Here is a 20593-nt window from a genome sequence, read left to right as displayed (position 1 = left end):
ATGTTTCTTACCTTGTACTTTCCTGGCACAAGTAGTGCAAGCATGAGGTGTCCCTTTTTTATTGTTAGCCATGGTGGGATATTGTAATTCACCACGACTATGGGCCATGTCGACCAAGATGTCGAGCGTAACCCGAAAGGATTCACGCCGTCCATGGCTAGCCCAAGATGTAAGTTGCATGGCTCTCTCGCAAAGTCCGGCCACTGATTATCTATGTGCTTCCAAGCCGCACAATCTGCGGGAATCCTCAATGTGTGATCAGTGGACCGATGAGATGCATGCCATGTCATCAACTCCGCTATGGATTTGCATCGAAACATGTGTTGTATTCTTGCGATGATGGGAAAGTGTCTTAAGACCTTTACCGGTATCCTCTCACCCTGCAAGTCATCTCTATATTGTTGTTCCCCACACTTTGGACAACTAGCCAAATCTCCATGCTCACGACGAAAGAGAATACAATCATTACGGCAAGCATGGATGGTATCATAATCCATACCCACCATTGTTAGCATCTTTTTCGCTTCATCTCTTGATGCGGGCATGGTATTTGGTGCAGGCAACATCTTTTGGAGCAACCTATGACAAAGACACTATCCAAATGATGATTCTCAAAACAAACAATATCCAAATAATGAGTCAATCAAATTAATGCAAGGGCTAACCTCATTAAGGCCTAGACACTTGTATCCGACCACCCATACTGTACTTGTAGATTCAAGATTGAGAGACAAGCACGTAGTTTAGACATCCTGGCACCCTCGTACAATTGTGTTGATTGCAACTCTCGCATTTTCACCTCAGACTCTGACATCACGTGTACGTGGGATATAGTGCCCCTAAAAATGGAATCCATCATGTCGACCATACCCTCGTCGTCATCTGGGAGACTATAGTCTTGTTGAAAGTGAGAAGGTATATGTGTACCCTTGTCACCCTCGTCATCCTGTCATAAGCTCATTCGTGTAAATAGAAGATCTTCTAATTCCGGGTATACAATAAGATTGCGAACTTAAATAGCTTTGACTTACCGATGATCCATCAACATGTGCAACACCAACAGGGGGTACTGGTTCCGGCTCCTCCCCATACATCCGCAAGTGGCGCATGATAATACGACGTTGATGTCGTACTTCTCGCTTGCAATGAGTGCAATGACAATATAACCTCTCCGTAAGCCACTTCGTGCTCCCGGGCGTTGGCGCATCATCGGATGAGCTTCCACTCGTCCCTTCCATCTACACTTATAAAACCAAAACATAAGCATGAAGAGGAGATGTACACAATTATGAGCATAGCATGTTTAATTTGAGCTTCTCTTGAGGCTATATAAAAAGAATGACATCGCTATATAGTAAGGATTGAAACAAAAAATCCTATATAGTAAGGCTATGTAGTAAGAGGAGATATTGACAATTATAGGCATAGCATGTTTGAGTCACAAGAGGCCTCATTAAAAAATAAACAGTAAGCGTCGCTATATAGCGACGCTCTGTTCCGTCGCTATATAGCAACGATTTTAATTGAAAGCGTCGCTATATAGCGACGTTTTCAATTAAAAACGTCGCTATATAGCGACGAATAAGCGTCGCTATATAGCGACGCTGTGGGTTAAAACCCGAAACGCCAAAACCCGCGGCGTTTTGCTCAAAGCTTTCCTAATCTCTCAAGTAAGCTCTCCAAAATCTCCTCCCACCTATTTTCACTGACCTCCCATCTATTCCAAGCAACCTCCTACCCTATTTCCCACTCCTCACCCTCCTCCTACCTCTTGTGCACCCTCTCTCTCCTTTTTCCCTCTTTGGTTTCCAGAAAGAAAGTTCTTCAAAAGGTGAGTTTCTTTCAACAATGTAGGTTGTTTGTTTGTTAGCTTTGGTTTTGTGAGTGTTTCTACTTGTATTGCTAAAGTTTTAAACTAGTTTTCATGCTTGATTAGAAAGGATTCAAACAAAAAACAAAATTTCAAGAAAGAAAGAAAGAAACTCACCTCTTCTTTCTGTATTTCTCTTCCTTCTCTTCCTTCTCTTCTCCTCAATCTCCTCCTTTCCTTGTCTCCTCAATCTTCTCTTTCCTTGTCTCCTTTCAAGAAGTTGCTTTTGTGATCTCCTCTTTCCACTAACATCTTATTTGAAAAAATGGGTTGTTTTCTCTCTTTTGTAGGGCCAGTCCACTACACCGAGCGGGACATAGTCTCTCTTTTGTGGGCCCAGTCCACTACACCGAGCGGGACATACTTTTACAGGTAAGTGCTTCCTCTTCTTTCCATTTAAGCTTTTTGTTATTTGCATTGGCCTGCAGCTAGCGCCTTAAGCGCTAGCTGCAGTGATGGGCGTAGGAAACCTCTCTTCCCCCTTCTCTTTTTCTCATTTTCCCCCTTCTCTTTTTTCCCTCTTCTCTTATTCTCTCTTTCCCCCTCTCTCTTTTCCCTTCTCTCTTTCCTTTCCCCCTTATTCTCTATTTCCGCATCCCTCTTATTCTCTTATGCTTATGCTTCTCTCATTCCCCCTTCTCTATTTCCCCCTTCTCTCATTCGCATAAGCTTCTCTCATTCTCTTTTTCTGCATGACCATAAGCATGAGCTTATGCTTATGCTTATGCATAAGCATAAGCATAAGCATAAGCATAAGCTCATGCTTATGCTCATTCATGAGCATGAGCTTATGCGTAAGTTTCCGCATAAGCTCCTTCTCTCATTCCGCATAAGCTCCTTCTCTATTTTCGCATGAGCATAAGCATGAGCTTATGCTCATTCATGAGCATGAGCTTATGTGTAAGTTTCCGCATAAGCTTATGCGGAAATAGAGAATGAGAGAAGCTTATGCTTCTCTCATTCTCTTTTTCCGCATAAGCTCCTTCTCTCATTCCGCATAAGCTCCTCCTCTATTTCCGCATGAGCATAAGCATGAGCTTATGCTTATGCTTATGCTTATGCTTATGCATAAGCATAAGCATAAGCTCATGCTTATGCTCATTCATGAGCATGAGCTTATGCGTAAGTTTCCGCAAGAGCTTATGCGGAAATAGAGAATGAGAGAAGCTTATGCTTCTCTCATTCTCTTTTTCCGCATAAGCTCCTTCTCTCATTCCGCATAAGCTCCTTCTCTATTTCCGCATAAGCTCCTTCTCTTTTTCCGCATAAGCTCCTTCTCTATTTCCGCATGAGCATAAGCATGAGTTTCCGCAAGTTTCCGCAAGTTTCCGCAAGCATAAGCATAAGCATAAGCATAAGCTCATGCTTATGCTCATGCATGAGCATGAGCTTATGCGCAAGTTTCCGCAAGAGCTTATCCGCAAGTTTCCGCAAGTGCTCCTTCTCTTTTTCCGCATAAGCTCCTTCTCTTTTTCCGCATGAGCATAAGCATGAGCTTATGCTTATGCTTATGCATGAGCATAAGCATAAGCTCATGCTTATGCTCATTCATGAGCATGAGCTTATGCGTAAGTTTCCGCAAGAGCTTATGCAGAAATAGAGAATGAGAGAAGCATATGCTTCTCTCATTCTCTTTTTCGGCATAAGCTCCTTCTCTCATTCCGCATAAGCTCCTTCTCTATTTCCGCATGAGCATAAGCATGAGCTTATGCTTATGCTTATGCATAAGCATAAGCATAAGCTCATGCTTATGCTCATTCATGCTTATGCTTATGCTTATGCTTATGCTCATGCTTATGCTCCTTCTCTATTTCCGCATGAGCATAAGCATGAGTTTCCGCAAGTTTCCGCAAGTTTCCGCAAGCATAAGCATAAGCATAAGCATAAGCTCATGCTTATGCTCATGCATGAGCATGAGCTTATGCGCAAGTTTCCGCAAGAGCTTATCCGCAAGATTCCGCAAGTGCTCCTTCTCTTTTTCCGCATAAGCTCTTCTCTTTTTCCACATGAGCATAAGCATGAGCTTATTCTTATGCTTATGCATGAGCATAAGCATAAGCTCATGCTTATGCTCATTCATGAGCATGAGCTTATGCGTAAGTTTCCACAAGAGCTTATGCGGAAATAGAGAATGAGAGAAGCATATGCTTCTCTCATTCTCTTTTTCCGCATAAGCTCCTTCTCTCATTCCGCATAAGCTCCTTCTCTATTTCCGCATGAGCATAAGCATGAGCTTATGCTTATGCTTATGCATAAGCATAAGCATAAGCTCATGCTTATGCTCATTCATGCTTATGCTTATGCTTATGCTTATGCTCATGCTTATGCTCCTTCTCTATTTCCGCATGAGCATAAGCATGAGTTTCCGCAAGTTTCCGCAAGTTTCCGCAAGCATAAGCATAAGCATAAGCATAAGCTCATGCTTATGCTCATGCATGAGCATGAGCTTATGCGCAAGTTTCCGCAAGAGCTTATCCGCAAGTTTCCGCAAGTGCTCCTTCTCTTTTTCCGCATAAGCTCCTTCTCTTTTTCCGCATGAGCATAAGCATAAGCTCATGCTTATGCTCATTCATGAGCATGAGCTTATGCGTAAGTTTCCGCAAGAGCTTATGCGGAAATAGAGAATGAGAGAAGCATATGCTTCTCTCATTCTCTTTTTCCGCATAAGCTCCTTCTCTCATTCCGCATAAGCTCCTTCTCTATTTCCGCATGAGCATAAGCATGAGCTTATGCTTATGCTTGCATAAGCATAAGCATAAGCTCATGCTTATGCTCATGCGGAAATAGAGAAGGAGCTTATGCGGAATGAGAGAAGGAGCTTGTCATGAGCTTATGCGCAAGTTTTCGCAAGAGCTTATGCGCAAGTTTCCGCAAGTTTCCGCAAGCATAAGCATAAGCTAATGCTTATGCTCATGCAAGTTTCCGCAAGTTTCCGCATGAGCTCCTTCTCTTATTCTGCATAAGCTCCTTCTCTTTTTCCGCATAAGCTCCTTCTCTATTTCCGCATGAGCATAAGCATGAGCTTATGCTTATTCATGAGCATGAGCTTATGTGGAAGTTTCCGCAAGAGCTTATGCGGAAATAGAGAATGAGAGAAGCATATGCGGATCTCATTCTCTTTTTCCGCATAAGCTCTTTCTCTTTTTCTGCATAAGCTCTCTCTCTTTCTCTTTTGCGTGAGCATATGCGGAAATAGAGAATGAGCGAAGCTTATGCTTCTCTCCTCCTCTATTTTCGCATATGCGGAAACATGAGCATAAGCTAATGCTCACCCATGAGTATAAGCATAAGCTCATGCGGAAAAAGAGAAGGAGCTTATGCGGAAATAGAGAATGAGAGATGCTTCTCTCCTTCTCTTTTTCTGCATAAGCTCCTTCTCTTTTTCCGCATGAGCATAAGCATGCGGAAACTCATCCTTCTCATGCTTATGCTCATGCATGTGCATGAGCTTATGCTTAAGTTTCCGCATAAGCTCATGCTTATGCGTGAGCTTATGCGGAAATAGAGAATGAGAGAAGCATAAGCTCATTCTCTATTTCTGCATAAGCTCATTCTCTATTTCCCACTCTATTTCCCCCTTCTCTCATTTCCCCCTTCTCTCATTCTCTATTTTCCCTCATCTCTTTCCCTTTCTCTCATTCTCTATTTCCTCATTCTCATTCTTTTCTTTCCTTTACATCTTCTTTCCCTCTTATCTTTCCCTCTTCTTTCCCTCTTTCCTTTCCCTCTTCTTTCCTTTCCCTCTTCTTTCTTCTTGCCTATGCCTATGCCTATGAGAATGCTCATGTTTGTTTATTTGTTTTCTGTTTTCGTGTTTGTGTCTATGTTAGACATGGGATCACGTCGCTCATCGTACGAGTACGGACAGCCTCGCAGGAGGAGAGCTCACGATCTATATGCTCCAGAGGACTTTGATTCCTCTCAGGCGACTACCCCGAGGACTACCCCTGGTCCGACTCCTCTCGGTCCTAGCACTGTGACTACCCCTGGTCCGACCCCTCTTCCACGTAGCACTGCGACTACCCCTCAGGGGACTCCTTTGCTAGCCGCGCATGGCTTTGTTGGGACTCCCGACGAGTTTGTAGCGCAGATGAGCGATGAGGAGGCAGCGAGATTCTTCTCTCTGCTCTCTCAGAGGACCTCCGCAATTCCTTCCCCTACACCGACGGGTGGACGTACAGCCCAGCCATCCCCTCACGCCCCTTCGACCACGGGATCATCACCTGCACATGCCTCCCGCAAGGGAAGGAAGAGTAGGATGGGCGGCTCATGTTGTGCTGACTCAGGAGATGTAGACGAGTCAGCACACTCACGCTCCTTTAGGTCTCCACTTGGTCCGGAGACACAGTATCAGTCAGGTCCCTTTCCCTCTCCTACTCCCACAGCTACTCCTCGATCCGGAAGCGGTCGCGCAGCTTCCACTCCTTCAGACTCTGCTACCGTCAGTCCCCCTTACTCATCAGGGGATCTCTCCTATCAAATCACATCTGCCGGAGAGATAATAGAAGACAAAAAGGGCAAAGCAGTGATGGCCGCCATGAGGCGGTTGATGAGTCATCACTTCAAGAGCGGCATAAATATCGATTGGCGGTATCAAGATGGCCAAAAGAAGCAGGCGGTGATCGATGAGTTAAAACAAAGATTTCCTAATCCGCCAAATGTGGAGTTTAATAACAGTTATATGCTCGAGCGCATGGGTTTGGTCCTAAAGCATCGCAGATCAACCATGCGTACTTCCATTACAAAGGGGTTGTCTAAACCCAGCTGGGCAGACAAAGCTGATTGGAAGTACTTCAAGAAGCAACATAGGGACCATCCTGAAATGTTCGAGGGTCAGAGGAGGGCTGCGAAGAGACGGCTGGATGTCGTAGGTACTTCGCACTTTGGTGCAGGCGGACGGTATGCGTTCGAGGCAACCGTGGTAAGTTTACTTCTTTCCATTTAATGTATTGTTCTATTTGTTTTACTTACATATTACATGCACTTTAGCTAACTCTAACTCTCGTAAATTGGATCCACAGCAAGCTGCGATGGGTCGTCTTCCTACGGATGCAGAGACGCGGCGCGCATTTCGGATAGGAACCAAGCCGTGGTTCATTGAGCAAGAGGCAATGGGAGCGACAATCGATTGGGCTGAGGTGGCTGCTCGCACGGTATAAGTTTACTCCTGCTTGTAATCTCACTTTTTAATTTAAGTTCCAATCTAATTTTCGATTTATATGGTTCACTCTCAGGGTCAAAGCTCAAGCGTCCCATCATCAGAGACGAGCGATCAACAGGGGCAAGGATCGGACGCAGGTGCCGATGACGAAGGAGAAGACGCAGGTGTCGGGGACGAGGGAGAAGATGCAGGTGCCGAGGACCAGGGAACAGCCCAACAAGACGATTCGGATTCGGATTCGGATTAGTAGTGGTAGTAGCATTTTTCATATCCGCTCGTTAGAGCCATTTTGTATCGCCCTTTCACAGGGTAATTTTGTTTCAAACACAGTTGTATATGTATATGCATTTCTTCCTCATCATTCACAAGAACAATTTTGTATCACCCTGCAAGCAAGGGAAATTTTGTTATAAAAAACTTTCTTTTGTAATTACAAAGAAAAAAAAGGGTTAGTGGGGCTAAACAGGGCCAAAAGGAAGCCCTGTTTAGCCCCACTAACCATTTTTTTTACCTTCTGTTAATCGTCGCTATATAGCGACGTTTACCAGTGTCGCTATATAGCGACGATTAACAGAGTCGCTATATAGCGATGTTTTTATCGTCGCTATATAGCGACGTTTACATCGTCGCTATATAGCGACGATTAACAGCGTCGCTATATAGCGACGGTTTATAGCGACGCTCCTTTTCCGACGATTTTAACGACTTTTATAGCGACCTTTGCGCCCGTGAAAAAAAAAATTTTTAATGTAAAAAGCGTCGGTATTTCCATCGGAAAATGGCCTATGCCTTGTAGTGTATGCACATGCTTATGCGTATGCATGAGCATAAGAGAATGAGCATGAAACAGGAAAAAGAGGGGGAAAAAGAGAGGAAGAGAGAAGAAGAGGGAAAAAGAGACATATGCTCATGCTTATGCATGAGCATATGTCTCCTTCTCTTATGCTCATGCATAAGCATAAGCATGAGCATATGTCTTTTTTTCTTATGCTTATGCTTATGCTTATGCATATGCATAAGCATATGCTCATGCTTATGCTTATGCATGAGCATAAGAGCATGAGCATGAAAGAGTGAAAAGAGGGGGGGAAAGAGGAGAAGGGAGAAGAAGAGGGAAAGGAAAGAGAGATTGGAAAAGGGGAAAGAGGGAAAGAAAGAGAGAAGAAGAGGGAAAGGAAAGAGGGAAAAAGAGACATATGCGCATGCTTATGCATGAGCATATGTCTCCTTCTCTTATGCTCATGCATAAGCGTAAGCATGAGCATATGTCTCCTTCTCTTATGCTTATGCTTATGCTTAGACATAAGAGGAGTCTTATGCATAAGGATAAGCATATGCTCATGCTTATGCATGAGCATAAGAGCATGAGCATGAAAGAGGGAAAAGAGGAGGGGAAAGAGGAGAAGAGAGAAGAAGAGGGAAAAGAAAGAGAGATTGGAAAAGGGGAAAGAGGGAAAGAAAGAGAGAAGAAGAGGAAAAGGAAAGAGGGAAAAAGAGACATATGCTCATGCTTATGCATGAGCATATGTCTCCTTCTTTTATGCTCATGCTTATGCTTATGCTTATGCATGAGCATAAGAGCATGAGCATGAAAGAGGAAAAAGAGGGGGAGAAAGAGGAGAAGAAGAGAGAAACGAAAGAGGAAAAAAGAGATTGAAAGATTGAAGGAGAAGGAGAAGGAGAGGAGGGAAAGAAGAGGAGAGAAGAGGGAAAGAAGAGGGAAGAGAGGGGAAGAGAAGGTTCCTATGCCCATCATTGCAGCTAGCACTTAAGGCGCTAGCTACAGGCCAATGCAAATAAAAAAAATAACAAATGGAAAAAAGAGGAAGAACTTACCTGGAATAGTACGTCCCGCTTGGTGTTTTGTGGACTGGCCCTACAAAAGAGAGGAGCCTTCTTTCTTTCTTAAAATCTCATTTTTTGTTTCAATCCTTTGAAATCAAGCATGAAAACTAGTAATCAGCTTTAGCAATACAAGGAGAAGCACTCACAAAACGAAATCTCATAAAAAATCTACCTACATTGTTCAAAGAGACTCACCTCTTCAAAAACTTTCTTTCAAGAAACCAAAGAGGGAGAAGGGTGGAGGGGGAGCACAAGAGCTAGGAGAGGGGTGAGTAGTGGTGAGGAGTGGAGAATAGAGTGGGAGGTCGTCAGAAATAGGTGCAAGGAGAGATTACTTTGCTTACAATAGAGATTAGAGAGTGCTAAAGAAAGCGCTGTGCGTCACGACAAGTTTTGGTTTTAACCCACAGCGTCGCTATATAGTGATGCTTTTCTGTTGCTATATAGCAACCTTTAACACTAAACCCTAAACCCTAAACCCAAACCCTAAAAGTCGCTATATAGCGACCTTTAACCCTAAAAGTCGCTATATAGCGACACTTAATCCTAAAAGTGGCTATATAGTGACTTTAACCCTAAGTGTCGCTATATAGCGACACTTATACCTTAAAAGTGTCAATTCAAGGCACTTGATCTAAGAAGAGAGGGAAGGAGCTCATGGGTGGCTATTTTTTGGATCTTAATGGATTTCCTTGCATTTTGTGTTGTGACTTTAGAGGTGTGCAAATGGAAGGGACGAGTGAAAGCTTGTTATATGATGCACCAATGCTCGGGAGTGCAGAGTGGCTTACAGAGAGGTTGTATTGTCATTGCACTCATTGCAAGCGAGAAGTATGACATCAACACCGTATTGTCATGTGCCACTTGAGGATGTATGGGGAGGAGCCCAAACCAATACCCACTATTGGTGGTGCACATGGTCATGGATCATCAAAAAGTCATTGCTATTTGAGTTCATGATTAATATTGCATGCGTACACGACACAAAATCTTGAGATAGGATAAGGAGGGTGGTGTGCATATACCTTCACACTACCAATGTGGATATGAAGATAGAGATCATGTGGATATGGAGATGCCACTACCAATGCTGGATCCAATTGATCCACACAGATTTAGAGAAGAAGATGAAGATCACAATATGAGCCAAGAGGAAGATGTGCATAATGACATCATATGGGAGGAAGATGGAGATCATGATATTAAGGAAGACCAAGTCTCAAACATAGACATGAATATATGAGCTTCGAACTTGATGTACATGCTCTTGTACTTTTATTCTTTCAAAGGATCAAACATGTACATGCTCTCGTATTTTTATTCTCTATGAGATCAAACATGTATGAAAATTTAAAAAAAATTGACATTGGAAAAACTAACTTTTATGGCATATATGAGGAAAAAACATCTCTGGAAAATGTCACTATAAAATAGTATCTCAGTGTCGCTATATAGCAAAGTGCCTAATACGATGAGGCACGAGTGGCAAGAGCACCAAGGGATGGCGAACACCCAGACAGGACGACATACGGCATGGGCATGAGTGGCGTGAGGGGGTATAAAGAGAGAGTGTGTTAGAGAGTGGTGAGGGGTGGAGTTAGAGAATATAGCAACACTTAAAAGTCACTATATAGCGACCTTTATAATCATCGCTATATACACAACAAGTTGCACATAGATGCGTTTACTGAACTAAATAAAAAACTTACGGGTGCATCTATTTGTGCGTCTATTTTCATGTCTAGAGACCCGCGTCTACCAGCGTGTCTATATAGCAGACACACGCATGTATAGATGTGCATTTAGACGCTTAAATAGATGCTCTTATAAATGCATTTATAGATGCAAAAATAGACGCTTGTCGAACAGACAGACGCATGTATAGACACATTTATAGACGCACTGATAGACGCGCTTTATAATATTTTTTTTAATATTTACAGAATGTTGTGCATGTTGTGTATGCTATATAGTTACAAGAATCCCAGTTCCACATTGTGTAATTCAATTCTTATAGCCAACTGCATTTTAATTACAATTCCAAATAAAACATTACGACTCCAAAACGCAATAAAATTGAAATCTCAAAAAGTGCTTGTATGTACATATAGCATGAAGCTAAGCCATGTCATGTGGCTTCAAGTACAAAAAATAAGGAAGCTAAGCCACATCATGTGGCTTCAAGTATGAAAAATAAGAGGAGTGTATATACAAGAGGCACAAAGCCAAGCCAGTGGCTTTAAGTACAAAAAAGAGTAGCTAGCACTACTTCTACGACTAATCCTCGCTGCCTTTGATGCTCCCTTCTGTGCTCCCTTCTGCGCCTCCTTCCTCGTCTTCCTCATCATCTTGTGCATGGGCTTGTAAACAAGGAACAACATATATCAATGTATGAAAAATCAAATCTTTACTTATAATTTTGGCTCTATTTAATTACTTTCAAATGCCTCGAGGGCCGCTCCAGTAGCCCGGGTATACTACTCCTCAGTAATCAACCTGTCATCATAGAAGTGCCTCCATGTATCTCCTCTGCGATGGTGGTGGTGGTAGGTTGTCTCCATAGGAGTAGGGTATCTGCCCACTATCTCAAGCTGCAAGACGACACAATTTGCAGAGGGATTAGTACAAAGAAACAACCTCCTAATAAACTACATAAGCAATATAATTTGAGATCGATACTTATAAATTGGGCCTCCCATGATTCAACACCCCCTGCTCCAAAATGCGCGCTTCCATATTCCTCCATCTGGATCCTTTGTGCCTCCACGTGCTGCAGACTGGGGTCCTCCCTTGCTGACTTCATTGCTTTCTTTTACTCACGCTTGTGAGCGGTGTGGGGCGAGAACCTTGGTGGTTGACCTCCCTCTGGCAAGCTCCGCTAGTGCCTGCCTCTTAAGCGAAGATCTTGTATTGCCAAGTATCGTAACAATCTTTGACCTGGCCCATTTATCTGTGAACTGGCGATTGGGGGGGTTAGGATACCTAGAGCGAACACCAGCGAGGGCTCATCAGCCAACCTCTTTGGCTGGTCTTTGAAGTGGATAAAGCAATCTCTATAATTGTTAGCAATTACAGAGTGCATGAAGGCCATGATGTCCTTCCCCCGTGCATCCATCAAGATGCCTCCTGTCTGAGTGATGTCATAGAATATCGTACCATCACGCGGAGGCATGTCTAAATCATCTGAATCATCATCGTCCCCACTGCCACCCATCCCAAAGCACTGTGCCATGCATCCCCCACTGCTCTCCCTACTACTACGCTTGCTACCATGTCGTGTTGAGCTCATACACTAGCCACTCATAGCTGGAGACTGGACGGGACTACACTGACCACTCGTAGTTGGAGAACCGAGTCTCGACTGCACAGGAGTACGTCGATGGCTCTGTGAGACAGAAGGACCTCCTGACGGCATGGGAGAAGGGGCATAAGATGGCATGGGGAAGGGGCATAAGACGGCATGGGAGATGGGCTTGCGCTGTGTAGCTGGCTGGGCTATGCTGACTCCACTGGGGTGATCTCAGCTGGTGTGGGGTGGTTTGGAGTTTGTAGTGCTGACTCCTGGGGGGTGTTTAGAGTACCTGTCATATACCCATATAACACCGTAGGACTAGGAGGGTGCCCTAAAAGGTTATATAAGTCCCTCCAAATAGAATCCCGGGGATTAGGTGAGCTGGAAGCACTTCCTGGCCACATGTTGAACTGGAAAAAAGAAAAAAAATCTATTGCTGATGAGCTGAGAAGAAAGGGGAAGGGAAGAGAGGATTACTATCGGAGCGTGTCTATAGACGCATCTGATTAGCGCATCTATTTTTGCATATAACAGTGCGTCTATAGACGCATCTGTATGTGTCTGCAAATAGGCTAGATGAACATTTAGACGTGCTTGTAGATGCAGTTTTAGACACGCTCTGAGACGCGCCTATAGACGCGCTCTGAGATACGCCTATAGACGCGCTCTGAGACGTGCCTAATATAGACGTGCTCTGACAGACGGACTTTTTTAAAAAGTAGAAAAGGACATTGCGCCCGACATACAAATGTGACACTGATACCCAGATCATGCATTTTTTGGATACGAGAAAGTACAAATCCAAAGAGAGCAAACTTCCAAAAAGGATCAACTGCAAAAAGACTTACCTTGGATAGAGGTATGGAAGGTTCTTCTTCTTTTTCAAAGTTGCTTCTCCTCCTTGTTCGTCCTCCTATCCTTTAAGCTTGGAAGTAAGTGTGGGTGCCTTCCTCTTAAGTGTAAGCTTGGAAGTAAGTATGGGAGCCTTCCTCTTAAGCGTCAAAACTGTGGATCTGCTAATAAGGAAGCAAGCAAGCCGCATGAAGTATAAGTAATGTGAAGAAAAGCAAAGCGAGCGCGCTAAAAGCAGGTTTAAAAGCCACGTCTATAAGCACGTCTAATAGCGCATCTATAGGCACATCTAAATACATAGAGTAGATGCAGTTTTAGATGGGCTTTTATAGTGCTTTTAGATGCACTTTTAGATGCGCCTTTAGACATGCCAAAGAGTTTAAAATTAAACATTTAAAGAAGAGAAAATCTGGTGGGTTTTTTGTTTATAGGATGTCTTCATCTTCAACAAGTAGCTCCAGTGAGGATGAATCCCTATCGTGAAATGTGGTTGGAGCGAAAAATCAAATGTTTGTGTGATCGATGTCGAGGAAACATGTATCGTGCATCGTGCACGCAGGATTACACTCAATCACATCTCAAAGTATGGAGAATGGGATGTGACCATAAACAGGGTAAGGGTTTGTAAGTTAAGGTTGATTGAGATACCTATGGGGGTTCATATGTTTGAGTTATGATCCCGTTTTAATTTGATATAGGATGCAGTGCCACACCCGCATATGTTGCCCTATGCTCGCCATCAGGAGGCGAAGCATCGGCAATATGAGGTGGGATCTTCAGGAGGGACCGTTACGGATGCATGGAGTGATGGTGATAGTAGCCCTCCGCCATTACCTCCTAAAGTCATGGAGGAGGATGTGTTTGATGATATGGTGCGGGATTTATATGTCCATCGAGGGAGGGATGATAGCATGGAGCAGGATGATCTTTTTACTGCAGCATCGACTCCACTTTTTGAGGGGTGCACATTCTTTGTTCTACATGCCTCCCTTGAGTTACTAAACTTGTAAACCATCTATGGATGGAGCAATGCAAGTTTGAATGCATTACTCAAGTAAGCTTTGAAGTCTATTTTGCAAACATGGTGAATTATGCTAGTGGGTCAATTACTCGAATGCTCGGGGGGGTCACTATGTATAAACCCTCTATATCACGTGCGTTCAAGGCCTATATTTAAAATCCCTTATCTGTAAATTTTTTCATTAATAAAATGTACCCCTTTTCTATACAAATCTGTAAATTTTTTCCAAAACTATTTTAAATAGTCCCTTATGTATATTTATTTCTGTAAATTTTAGGAATAAAAAATATCCTTCTGTTGAACTCATGTGATAGGGTTACATATGATGAGTGACCCCCCCGAGCTCAAATGCTTTTCCTCATTTAGGGTCTTCACGTGCAGGCTATTGTGTAAAATGCTTCCAAGGGAGAATAAATTACCGACCTCAAGAGATATGGCAAGGCAACATGTGACCTCTCTTGGAGGATTAGATTACAAGTGCATCCATGCATGTGTCAACAATTGCGTTTTGTTTCGTGGACTACATAAGGATGCAAGAGAGTGTCCTACTTGTGGAGAGGCAAGATATAGAGCAGATCTCAAAACTTTGGATGTGCCTCGTAAGGTTCTGCGACATTTTCCCATAATCCCTCGCATCCAACATATGTTCAAGTGCAAATCTATTGCATAGCTCATGTCATGGCATTCCTCCCATGGATCAACCGATGGCAAGTGGAGAACTCCCGCGGACTATCCTGTGTGGAAGCATATTGAAGACACATGCAAGCTTCAAGGAAGAACCTAGGAGCTTGAGACTTGGATTGGGTATGGACGGTGTGAACCCATTTGGTTTCAAAAGCACGTCTTATAGTGTATGGCTAGTGATATTGGTGAATTACAATCTTCCACCCTCTATGGCTATTAAGAAAGGACATGTTATGCTATCCCTTCTAATTCTAGGGAAACATAAATTCACAAACCCTGATGTTTATTTGGAGCCTTTGATTGACGAGCTAGAGATACTTTGGAGAGGTATCGAGGTCCATGATGTGAGCAGGCCTCCCTCATCACGAGACTTCAACTACAAAGCAGTCTTGATGTAGACGATGCATGACTTCCTAGGCTATGGCGAGTGTTCAGGTAAGCATTGCACTTCTAATTATGAATAGGCAAAGGATGTGGCACCCGAAACCCACCAACTCTTAATTGCATCTATTGTTCAGGTCTCACTACATCGGGTTACCATGAATGTCCTGTTTGTGGTCCTTTGGTAGTTGCCTCATGGGCAGACACATTGAATAAGGTCATCTATGAGAATCACCATTGATTTCTCCCACCTGATCATCCTAGATATGTTGCCCCTTGGAATGAAGTCCTCCCACAATCACTCACCGTGGGAGATTAGATGAGAATTTGGGACAGTTCCATGACTCCTCCACCACTTGGCATGAGGCGATAAGGGTTTGTAACTATTGTGTGTTATATTGGCTGGAAGTAAAGATTGCCCGCTAACACTATTTTGTTTAGATACTCCATCTTTTATCATTTACCATATTGGTCCCACCTCAAGATCAATGACCTTCTTGATCCCATGCATATCTTCAAGAATGTGGCATCTACCATTTGGGAGCATTTGAATGGGACACGAGATTCTGCAGGCATAAGGGAGGATCTACGTACCACAGGGAGGATGCATGAAGCTTGGCCACAAGAGAGACCAAATGGGCATGTTTTTTTACCTTGTGCACCGTGGATGTTATCAAAGCTAGTGATGGCGACGGTGAAGCATGCTATTACTACAATTCGTACTCCCACTGGATGCATGAGGTGTTTGAAGGGAGCCTTTACAAAGAGCAAGAAAAGAGGTGTAGAGAAATTATATGGCTTGAAATCTCATGATTGGCACAAGATGCTCCAACTAAGTATTTTATGTGCATAATATATTTTTCCTTTCAAATTTGTGAGTGAATAATTATAAGCAACTAATCAACCACCTTCTCGTAGGTTCAGTTCATACTACCTACTAGCATTTCACATAGTGCATCGAAGGATGTGAAAGATTGTATTTACAAGATGGGAGAGCTTGTGAGGTACTTTACATGATACAAAATATGATGCGTATCAATGCTCCATGCATGTTTGAATGCATATTGCTAATATGCTATACTTTTTTCATTTCTAGGTATGTGAGCTCAAAGGAAATAGATCCCACCACGGTTGAGAATGCTTGAGTTATGTTAGTGGAGGTGGTTTGTTTAGTGGAGGAGACATTTCCATGTTCTATTCTCACAAGCCAACTACATCTTATAGTGCATTTGGTGGATGAGATTGCTATATGCGGTACTATACATGCATGATGGTTGTTCTTCCTCGAGCGCTTCATGAAGACCTTGAAGGGCTTCGTGAGACAAAATGCAAGACCCGAAGGTAGCATGGCCGAGGGTTGGTTGGTACAAGAGTCACTTGTATATATTTCTGAGTTTCTTGTTGATGTGGATAGCTCTCTCCCACAACTATGGAGAGATGATAAAGACCTAAGGATGACCTCTATTGTGCCTCAAGGGAAAGGACGCAACAAAGTAATAGACACGGAGTTGCATAATAGTATCAACGTCTTTTGCATGCTTAATAGTGATGTGATGAAAAGATGGGTGACAATATATGAGGATGAAAAGGCAAGAAGACAAGAAGAAAGGGCCCTCTTTCGTACACACCATGGATCTCGTGTGCCATACCCTCAGTATCTAAGAGCACTTCCGAAGGATATTCATGTGGATTGGCTACTTGATGAAATGGAGACAGCAGAGAAAGACGAGCGGATGCATATCACAATGGAAGAATGGGAGTATGCTAGGGGATGCATAAGCAAGGTCGGTATATAGAATCTTATGCATAAGTTAGGAGCTTTCAATAATTTAGATTGCTTATTTAATTGATTTTTTCTTGGTGTAGTGCACTATGTTCAATGCTATATGGTGTGAGGGCAAGCATTTTCGAACACAATGGATTGATGATAAGAGAAACACACAAGATTGCGGCGTCATTGCTAGCTTTGAGGGAGCCAATGGAGTCATGGATGATTATTGTGGCATAATCCAAGATATTATTATGCTTGACTTTTGATGCTTCTTTGTGTATGTTTTGGATGTAAAGTGGTTTAAGGACATGGTGGAACGAGGCCCTAATGCAACAATCAAACGCCATGCAAGTGGCTTTGTAACTATTGACTCCACAAAGTTTTGGCAAAGTAAGAAGGACACACTAGTACTACCGCAACAATGTGAATAGGTATTGTGCACACATTGATAAAAATACTCGCTTTTAAATATTTGATGCAAGAAAAATAACATGATTGTATTTGTGTTTGAATTAGGTTGTCTATTAACCAATGGTGGATAATAATAGATGGTGGCATGTCATACCTATTATCCCACGTTCCAAAGTGATGTATAGTACATTTACTAATATGGAGTGTATGGAGGATGATCATGGCCATGGACGTGATGATGACCATGATACGAGAGAGGAGGATGATCATGAGATAGGAGATACAGATATTGAGGCCGTTACCCATGAGGATGAGCCTACCATTCGAGATGTTGATTTCGATGAGCACATGAGTAGCACAAGTAGTAGTGGGTTGAATGTATTTGTAGATCTAAACACTTGTTTGGATTTTGAATTAGATAGTTTGGCAAGGGTTGATCTCATTGAGGATGAGATTGAACCGTAGCCCCATCATTGATATTGGAAAAACTATTTTACATATTGTCTCATTCTCCTCACCTCACTTAATTCTTGTATACCAAAATCATGGGCTTTGGTAATCATGGGCAATGTTTGGAAAGCAATTATGTACACCAAAATCTCACTTTCTGTATTCTCTAGTTTGCGTCTATCTACGCATCTAAATGCGCATCTAAGTCTCAGTGTAAATGCGCAAATAAACACGCTAATACATGCACAAATAGACGGGCCCATATTTTCACAGTTTACACGTGCAAATAGACGTGTTAATACACGCTCAAATAGACGAGTTGTTAGATGTGCTTTTAGATGCACCTGTAATTCCTCTACTAAAGCAATGCCTATAGACGCGCCGGCTATTTTGCGTGTCTACCAAGCGCGTCTATAGTTGCTTTGTGTTGTTGTGATAGCGACGTTTGCTTAATGTCACTATATAGCGATGCTTTACGGGATGCACTTTTCATATCGATGATTAGCGCCGGCCCGTGTGCGCTAAATGTAGGTACATAAACATCTCAATAGGATCCGTGTGTAGTAGTGACACAACAGCACAAAGCAAATATAGACGCGCTTGGTAGACGTGCAAAATAGCAGGCGCGTCTATAGGTGTTGCTCTAGTAGAGAAATTACAGGCGCGTCTATGGGCGCGGCTAAACGCTTGTCTATTTGCGCATCAATCACCACGTTTATTTGCGCGTTAGACCTGAGAAAATATGGGCCTGTCTAACATCCCGTTCATTAGCACGTCTATTTGCGCGTGCATTTGCGTGTTTATTTGCACGTTTACACTGAGAATCAGATGCGCATTTAGACGCGTTGTTAGACGCGCTTCAGAGAATACAGAAAGTGAGATTTTGGTGTACATCATTGCTTTCCAAACATTGCCCATGATTACCAAAGCACATAATTTTTTGCAAGCCCACATATACAAGAATTAAGTGAGGTGAGGAGAATGAGACAATATGTAAAATAGTTTTGCCAATATCAATTGTGGGGCTACGGTTCAATCTCATCCTCAATGAGATCAACCCTTGCCAAACTATCTACTTCAAAATCCAAACAAGTGTTTAGATCTACAAATACATTCAACCCACTACTACTTGTGCCACTCATGTGCTCATCGAAATCAAGATCTCCAATGGTAGGCTCGTCCTCACGGGTAATGCCGGCCTCAATATCTATATCTCCTATCTCATGATCATCCTCCTCTCTTGTATCACGGTCATCATCACGTCCATGGCCATGATCATCCTCCATACGCTCCATATTAGTAAATGTACTATACATCACTTTGGAACGTGGCATAATAGGTATGACATGCCACCACCTATTATTATCCACCATTGGTTGATAGACAACCTAATTCAAACACAAATACAATCATGTTACTTTTCTTGCATCAAATATTTAAAAGCGAGTATTTTTATGTGTGTGCACAGTACTTGTTCACATTGTTGCGGTAGTATTAGTGTGTCCTTCCTACTTTGCCAAAACTTTGTGGAGTCAATAGTTACAAAGCCACTTGCATGGCGTTTGATTGTTGCATTAGGGCCTCTTTCCACCACGTCCTTAAACCACTTTACATCCAAAACATACACAAAGAAGCGTCGAAAGTCAAGCATAATGATATCTTGGATTATGCCACAATAATCATCCATGACTCCATTGGCTCCCTCAAAGCTAGCAATGACGCCGGAATCTTGTGTGTTTCTCTTATCATCAATCCGTTGTGTTCGAAAATGCTTGCCCTCACACCATATAGCATTGAACATAGTGCACTACACCAAGAAAAAATCAATTAAATAAGCAATCGAAATTATAAAAACCTCCGAACTTATGCATAACATTCTATATACCGACCTTGCTCATGCATCCCCTAGCATACTCCCATTCTTCCATTGTGATATGCATCCCCTTGTCTTTCTCTACTTTCTCCATTTCATCAAGTAGCCAATCCACATGAATATCCTTTGGAAGTGCTCTTAGATGCTGAGGCTATGGCACAGGAGATCCGTGGTGTGTACGAAAGAGGGCCCTTTCTTCTTGTCTTCTTGCCTTTGCATCCTCGTATCTTGTCACCCATCTTTTCATCACATCACTATTAAGCACGCAAAAGAGGTTGATACTATTACGCAACTCCGTGTCTATTACTTTGTTGCATCCTTTTCCTTGAGGCACAATAGAGGTCATCCTTAGGTCTTCATCATCTCTCCATAGTCGTGGGAGAGAGCTATCCACATCAACAAGAAACTCAGAAATATATACAAGTGACTCTTGTACCAACCAACCCTCGGCCTGCTACCTTCGGGTCTTGCATTTTGTCTCACGAAGCCCTTCAAGGTCTTCATGAAGCGCTCGAGGAAGAACAACCATCTTGCATGTATAGTACCGCATATAGCAATCTCATCCACCAAATGCACTATGAGATGTAGTTGGCTTGTGAGAATAGAACGTGGAAATGTCTCCTCCACTAAACAAACCGCCTCCACTGACATAACTCGAGCATTCTCAAGCGTGGTGGGATCTATTTCCTTTGAGCTCACATACCTCACAAGCTCGCCCATCTTGTAAATACAATCTTTCACATCCTTTGATGCACTACGTGAAATGCTAGTAGGTAGTATGAACTGAACCCGCGAGGAGGTGGTTGATTAGTTGCTTATAGCTATTCACTCACAAATTTGAAAGGAAAAAGATATTATGCATATAAAATACTTACTTGGAGCATCTTGTGCCAATCATGAGATTTCAAGCCATATAATTGCTCTACACCTCTTTTCTTGCTCTTTGTAAAGGCTCCCTTCAAACACCTCATGCATCCAGTGG

Source organism: Dipteris shenzhenensis, chromosome 29 (assembly GCF_047967505.1).
Source record: "Dipteris shenzhenensis isolate YYH24624 ecotype China chromosome 29, Dip_SZ_1.0, whole genome shotgun sequence".
NCBI lineage: Eukaryota > Viridiplantae > Streptophyta > Polypodiopsida > Gleicheniales > Dipteridaceae > Dipteris > Dipteris shenzhenensis.
Note: the sequence above shows the minus strand (reverse complement) of the source record.